This window comes from Nothobranchius furzeri, chromosome 1 (genome assembly GCF_043380555.1).
Source record: "Nothobranchius furzeri strain GRZ-AD chromosome 1, NfurGRZ-RIMD1, whole genome shotgun sequence".
Taxonomy (NCBI): domain Eukaryota; kingdom Metazoa; phylum Chordata; class Actinopteri; order Cyprinodontiformes; family Nothobranchiidae; genus Nothobranchius; species Nothobranchius furzeri.
In genome coordinates, this window is record NC_091741.1 from 107,810,880 (window position 1) to 107,818,715 (window position 7,836).

The 7,836-nt window shown below is 48.8% G+C and overlaps 1 long non-coding RNA gene across 1 annotated transcript; it reads right to left on the reverse strand.

Moving 5' to 3' along the window:
- Positions 1–5,873: 5,873 nt before the first annotated feature.
- LOC139071419 (uncharacterized) lies at positions 5,874–6,479 on the reverse strand. The gene is made up of 3 exons (XR_011521309.1): positions 6,326–6,479; positions 6,056–6,237; positions 5,874–5,978 (listed from the first exon to the last, which is right to left on the reverse strand). It is a non-coding gene; the product is annotated as an uncharacterized lncRNA (long non-coding RNA).
- Between the last annotated feature and the right edge of the window lie 1,357 nt (positions 6,480–7,836).

Sequence of the window (7,836 nt, forward strand, 5' to 3'; positions counted from 1 at the left end):
CACACACATTCACGTAAACCCATCCACACACACACCAGACCGGTCCAACATCCAGAACTTTAGTCATACTTTCTCATACATGCACAGAACGGAACAGAACAGAACAGACAGACAGACAGAGCCGACAGAACTGCAGCTACACAATCACACTTAAAACAGAACCTGCAGGTTTCATACAGAGAGACACAATGAGATGAATCACAGGCTGCACAACGCAAAATGGGACGCAGCCCCATGACGCCAGAAAAATCACAACACACATAACGCAGACCGGAAATTTAGACCGATTTGAGATCTTTAAGCCAAATAACGGTGATTAATTTTAGTGTACGCACCATGAAATATTTAAACAATTCCAGCAACAGTGAGCTTACATAGTGAGTCTGCACATTCAACTCTATTACAACCCACAGTCCGTCGTGGGGGGCCATGTGCGCAGACACGGACTAATTACAACCTCCCTCGCGTTTACTCTGTTCCCTCAGAGACAAACGGGGTCCAGGACAAAGTCCAGCGACTCTCAGCCCAGTCCTCTGCCGGGGCACGAAACGTCTTTCGTGCGTGAATGGCAAAAATCACTACAGGCGTAAAATCACTGTCGTCCAGTTATTAGGAAAAAGGTGCAATTTAATTTAGGTACTCACGAGGCATGCTATTCAGCTGTCCGGACTGTGAAGCAATCTCCCACCGAAACTCTGCTCCCCGGAGCTGTTTTCACCAGAGCTGATCCATCGCCTTTCTTACCAAAAACAGGCTCAAAACGACTTTAGCCAAACAATCTCACACATCTTTTTCCGGCCGTCAACCAAACTTTCTCACACACTCAAGAGGTTCACACACACACACGGCCGCAACCGGCCCACCTCAATCAACTTAAACCACACTGCCAGTGGTTAAAGAAACAGACACAAATTAATGAATTAACTTAATGAATTAACTTACTCTCCTCTGCATGGAACTTTCGTCCTGAGTTCGGGAAGGCGAGAGCTTAAATGGGAATCTACCTGCAAGGCTAAAAGACTGGCCGGTGAAACATTTTTAGTTACCCAGGAGTGGCGCCTGCACAGCTCCCCGAAGACAGCTTCCCACTGACGGCTCTGCCTCCCCGTACGGGCCACCATTTGTTAGGTAATTTAGATTTATCCCATATTACCTTAAAAGTACGACACACACAGAGAGAGAAAGATTATTTGTAGGTAATTTAGATTTATCCCATATTACCTTAAAAGGACGACACACAGAGAGAGAGAGAGATTATTTGTAATGTCTATGAATCGTCATGTGAGAGCTGGACTCAACCAAACCTCTCCATGGAGCTAACCAGCCCCCCTCTGTTCCAGCCTCAAAGCCTTCACCTTACCAGCTCTGCATACCCGCATTCTCCATCAGGAGAATAGAATGTTAGGTAATATTTAATCTCCATAACCCTGAAACCTGAAATAAACACACATGACAACAAGGAAGACATTTTACCCTGAGTCCTCAAAACATGGAGAGTTAACGCAGAGAAACCTCCTCCGAGGCTTCCCCACGTCACTCCCCCTCTGCTCCTAGTTCGTCAGGGGCTTTATTCACAACAAAGGATGGGGGAGAAGGCGGGGCCTTCTCAGGTTACAGAGTTACAAAGGTTTCAGTTGCAATCAACCTCCTTGCTCAACCTTTCATGAACAACAACAGTTGGCAAAAACAGAGATTCATGCAGTGTCAATAACACAAAATTGGCATCTTTTAGGCCTCAAAAAGGTACAATTATAAAAATACCCAACAAGGAGGGCACAGAGGGCTGGACACGAAGGGCTTGACCAATGAGACGTGGAACACCGGATGGACCCTCATGGAGGAAGGCAGGGACAGACGCACAGAAACTGGGCTGAGGACCTCAGCTATGGTGTAGGGGCCGATGAACCAGGGGTAGAATTTCTTATTAGCATCCTTCAGTTTGATGTCCCGGGTGGACAACCAGACCTGCTGGCCAGGAGCGTAGGCAGGGGCTGGACGGCGGCGCCGGTCAGCCAGCCGGCGGTTGCGGTCGGCGGTCCGTTGGAGTGCGGCCTTGGTCTGGGTCCAGGTGCGTCTAGCGCGGCGGATGAACTGGAGAGCTGAAGTCGGAGGATCGGAGTCGGAGGGAAACAGAGGTGGCTGATAACCCAGAGAGATCTTGAATGGGGATTGGCCTGTGGTGGAGGAAATGTGTGAGTTGTGAGCGTACTCTATCCATGCAATCTGGTCACTCCATCCAGACGGATCTTTAGACCAGACGCATCTCAGCATGGCCTCCAGCTCCTGGTTCATCCGCTCGCACTGGCCGTTGGTTTCGGGATGGAAGCCAGAGCTCAGAGCAGTTCGAGCCCCCAGATGGTTGGCAAATTCCTTCCACACTCGTGACACGAATTGAGGGCCTTGGTCTGAGAGGATCTCTGAGGGGATTCCATGTAGGTGGAAAACCTGAGTGACGAGAAGGTTGGCCGTCTCTGCAGAGGTTGGGAGATGTTTAAGGGGAACTAGATGACAGGACTTGGAGAAGCGATCGACAATGGTGAGTATGGTGTCAAAACCCTTGGAGACCGGTAAACCAGAGACAAAATCCAATGCGATGTGGGACCAGGGGCGTGAAGGAATAGACAGGGGACACAGGAGACCTTGAGGTGACTGGTTGCTGGACTTGTTTCGGGCACAAACCTGACATGCACTTATGTATTCCTTGGTGTCCCTGTAGAGCGTGGGCCACCAGAACGTCCGACAGATGAGGGCCAGCGTTCTACCCATGCCGGGATGGATGGAGAACCTGGAGGTATGGGCCCACTTGATTACGACACTGCGAACAGAGGAGGGGACATAGGTTCTGTTAGGGGGACCTGTACCTGGGTTGGGATCCGTCTGCTGAGCCTCCAGGACCTTGGTGGAAATATCCCAAGTGATAGATCCGAGGACACAGGAAGGAGGAAGGATAGTGGTGGGTTCGACCTCTTTGTCCGGGGCGTAAAGGAGGGATAGGGCGTCAGGTTTGGTGTTCTTAGTTCCGGGTCTGTAAGAGATGAGGTAGTTAAATCGGGAGAAGAATAAAGACCAGCGGGATTGGCGGGCATTAAGCCTCTTGGCCTCCCTCAGATACGCTAGGTTTTTATGGTCCGTCAAGATCTGGAAGGGATGTTCCGCCCCCTCAAGCCAGTGACGCCACTCCTCCAGTGCCAGTTTTATGGCCAACAGTTCCCGGTCTCCAACGTCGTAATTCTGTTCGGCTGGGGACAGACGACGAGAGAAAAAAGCACACGGGTGCAGGGTGTTATCAACTGAGGAGACCTGGGATAATACAGCACCGGCACTGGTGTCAGACGCATCCACTTCCAGGGTGAATTGCCGGAGCGGATCTGGTCGGGTGAGGATGGGTGCCTGAGTGAAACGGTTCTTTAAGGTGAGAAACGCTTCTTCTGCCTCAGAGGTCCAGGAAAAAGGTTTGTTAACAGAAGTTAGTTGAGTGAGAGGGGTGGCTATGGAACTGTAGTCTTTAATGAACCTACGATAGAAATTAGCAAACCCCAAGAATCGTTGCAGCTGTCTTCTGTTCGTGGGTGAGGGCCACTCCTCCACAGCTCTGATCTTGTCCGGGTCTGCCTTCAGCCTTCCGCTCTCCAGAACAAAGCCAAGGAACTTGACAGATGAGGAGTGGAATTCACATTTCTCTGCCTTAACGAACGACGGTTCTCTAGGAGACGTTGGAGAACTGCACGGACATGTAGACAGTGTTCGGATGGTGATCTGGAGAAAATGAGGATGTCGTCGAGATAAACAGTGACAAATTTGTTGATGAAATCATTGAGGACAGAGTTAATTAGAGATTGAAAGACCGCGGGTGCATTTGTAAGACCAAAAGGCATGACAAGATATTCAAAATGTCCGAGAGAGTCTTAAAGGCTGTCTTCCATTCATCTCCCTCTCTGATGCGGACCAAATGATATGCATTACGCAGGTCGAGTTTGGTAAATATGGAAGCGTCGTTGACTGGGTCGAATGTAGATGAGAGCAAGGGAAGGGGGTATTTGTTCTTGACAGTTATCTGGTTTGGTTCTCGGTAGTCGATGCAAGGACGTAGAGAGCCGTCTTTTTTAGACACAAAAAAGAATCCCGCACCCAGAGGTGAAGTGGAGGGTCTTATTATGCCTGCTGCGAGAGATTCAGAGATGTACTGTTTCATGGATTCGTGTTCAGGTCTAGAAAGGTTATACAACCTGCTGGTGGGTAATTTTGCGTTTGGGAGGAGATCTATGCACATGTCGAAAGGTCTGTGGGGTGGTAACGTAGAGGCATTATCCTTGCTGAAGACCTGCTGGAGGTCGTGGTATTCGGGGGGAACTCTGGACAAGTCGAGAGGCTCTGGGGTCTTGGCCTTGGGGTTGAGTATTGGAATCGATGCGGAAGATAAACAGTTAGACAAACAAAAACAGCTCCAGTTACTGATACTCCCTGTTCTCCAGTCGTTCTGCGGGTTGTGTTTGTTTAGCCATTCGTGTCCCAAAACAACAGGTGATTATGGGGAAGGAAAAACAAAAAAGGAGAGTACCTCATGGTGGTTTCCGGATACCCGTAGGTTAACGGGAACCGTCTGGTGGGTTATGGTGGTCAGAGAACAGCCGTCCAGGGAGGACGCACGAAGGGGTGTGGTGAGACGTACCGTGGGGATCTCCAGCTGTTGAACCACAGCCAGATCCAGAATATTGCGCTCGCAACCGGAGTCCACCAGGGCGTCTGCAGAGAAGGTTTGATTATTAAATGAGACCAAACAGTTCACGGAACACAGGGATCTTGGATTTGTGGTGCCACCCACCAGTAACCCTGGACCTACTGGTGGGTGCGATCTTTTGGCCGGACAGGGCAGTGTGAAATCATGTGACCCGCTTGACCACAGTAGAGACAAAGGCCAGCCGTCCTCCGCCTCAGTTTCTCCTCAGGAGTAAGTTGAGCCCTTCCCAGCTGCATGGGTTCAGGTTGCGACAATAGTGCTACCGGGGTGTGGGAGGACATTTCAGGGGCGGAGATGGAAGGCAGATGCCGTGAAACCCTACATCTGTCCTTGAGACGTCTCTCAATGCGTGAGGCCAAGGAGATGAGACTTTCCAGGTTCTCAGAATCTGGACAGAAGGCTAACTGATCCTGAAGATCATCAGATAGGGCCTGAGAAAAAGTGGCTCGGAGTGACGCGTCATCTAGTGTAGATATGGAAGCTAAGGTCCTAAATTCTATGGCGAAATCTAATACTGTTAATCTCCCCTGGCGTAGACTCCAGATCTTTCTTGCTATTTCCGCAGGGTTGTCGGGTGTATCAAATATCTGAGAGAATTCTGACAGAAATTCATGGAGAGGACCGAGTAGAAAACCAGGCTGGCGACTTCTAGCCTGAGCCCACAATAACGCTTTCCCACGTAACAATCCCACAATAAACGAAATCTTTATAGGATCGCTGGAAAACGTGTCAGGAGATCGTTTAAATGCCAAATCACATACCAAAAGGAAACTATGACATCTGCCTGGCTCACCTGAGAAGGTGTCCGGTGTGGGCGAATCGGCAACCCGGAAATGACCTGGTGCCGGTGGAACCGGAAGAGGCGGCACAGGTGGAGGGGAGGAAATGGATGAGGCTGCTGCGCCGAGTTGAGCCCACAGCTGCCGGTTTTCGGTGTCGAGGTGAATTAACCGTTGATTAGTGAGATTCAACTGTTCGATCACAGACTGTATGGATTTTTCATGCTGGGTTAACGTGGATACTAACGTTGGAGGAAGTGATTCACTCATGGGATCGGGAGTTCTTTGGCCAGCTGATTCTGTCATGGTGGGCTGAAGTCTCTTAACCCACATGAGAGAATCACACACGGATAAGGTGAGAGATGATATAAATGTCTTTATTATTAAAAAAAGACAAAGAAACCAAAGAATAATAAATAAGAGCGCTGATCCAAAGGGACAGGAAAATGGGACGACTACGACTATAAGAAAAAACACAATGATGTGAGTGGCAGAAACCGAGAACCAGGAAAGTATAAGATAAGAGGAACGGGCTTACTGAGTTGAGCAGGGTACGAGCTGGAGGGAGAGGCAAGTCAGGCTGATGCAGGGGTGGAGGTTGTCGCAGGAGAATGGTTAGATCCAGGAAGGCAGGTGAGCAGTGGAGAGCGGAGGCCAGGGAATCGAACAGCGCCGAGATGAAAAAAACACACACCTCAGGCAGGCAGAGAGTATCCAGGACTGGGGCAGACAAAAACGCAGATCAGGTTGAACGGACTAATTAATTTTCTGGTCTCTCTGATTTAGGACAGGATTGGACAGGATCTACCCAACAATTGAGTATCAGCTGGCGTTGAGGTGTGGGAGCGCTGTTCCTTAAATCCTCTGGCCAAGCTGGAGTTAATTGGCTTCAGCTGCAGCTCCCCAACACACTCACCTGCAAACAATGAATGACAAACACAGCAGAAGACAGCAGAACCATGACACTATCTATCTATCTATCTATCTATCTATCTATCTATCTATCTATCTATCTATCTATCTATCTATCTATCTATCTATCTGCAGTAAAGAGTTACAGCTACGTGTCACAAATGTCTCACAGGAACTTTTAATTATAATTAATGTCATTTTTTTTAAATTCCATCTAGGGGTGGGCAATATCATGTCATTCATAATATTACATTATTATTTCCATCCATCCATCCATTTTCATCCACTTATCCGGTGTCGTGTCGTGGGGGCAGTGGCCTAAGGCGAGAGGCCCAGACTTCCGTCTCCCCAGCCACTTGGGCCAGCTCCTCCGGGGGAATCCCAAGGTGTTCCCTGGCCAGGTGAGACACATAGTCCCTGCACCGTGTCCTGGGTCTACCTTTAGGCCTCCTCCCGGTTGGACGTGCCCGGAAAACCTCACCAGGGATGCGTCCAGGAGGCATCCTGACCAGATGCCTCCTGTTATTATTAGTTAGTTAGTAATTATTTTCCTTCCAAGAAAAACAATCTATCATGTTAAGCTATCTTCATTGATGTAGTTGCATCCACTAAACAGAGGATTATGTTCATGTGGGTCATCAGCATGAAGTTATTGAAGTTATCAAAGCAAACATGGCTGAATCAGTTTTACTGTAATCTGTTTCTCTAAGTGTGTGTGCTGCTGTAATGAGTGGATGTCCTCACTGTGGGACTAATAACATTTACTCTATTCTATTATATTAATTCATATCAGCCAGTTGGGAAAAATCGTTTGAGGAGTTTGGCCTTTCCAGGCTTCCGTACCGTAACCTGGTTATGGAGGAGGGATGGGTGAAGCGGTGAATTAAAACATCAGGATTCCTAATGTTTTAATTTGCCGCGTCACCTTCTAATGTAGGAGAGGGAACATGTGAGTGAGTCACCACGGTAGGAAGCCCAGCTTGCTGTGAGCGAGGATCTGTGGCTGATGAGTGAAAACAAAAGAGAAATATTCGGGACTGAAGCTCCGTCAACACCGTCTGGCGACGCGGCTGCATTTCTAAATAAAGCATGTCATTTTGGTGGCGCGCACAGCTGCAGCTCACGGTTCTGGGAGGAAGAACCGGGCATCCTCTTCCCATCAACAGCAGGTGGAGCTCACCGCCCCGCCCATCTCACAACCAGAGCAGAAAAAGTACATCGGCTTGGATTATACAGATGGGATTTTGTGTGTGAAATAACGCCAGTTAAAGTATTACTTAAGTGTTGTTTGTGTGCATGTTGTTAAGCAGCTAATGCTAATATTAATATCATGGTTTTTATTTTTCGTAAGCTCTACGCACTGTGCGTGATATGCGTTTGGGGAGCGCCAACTCTCACGCTCAACAA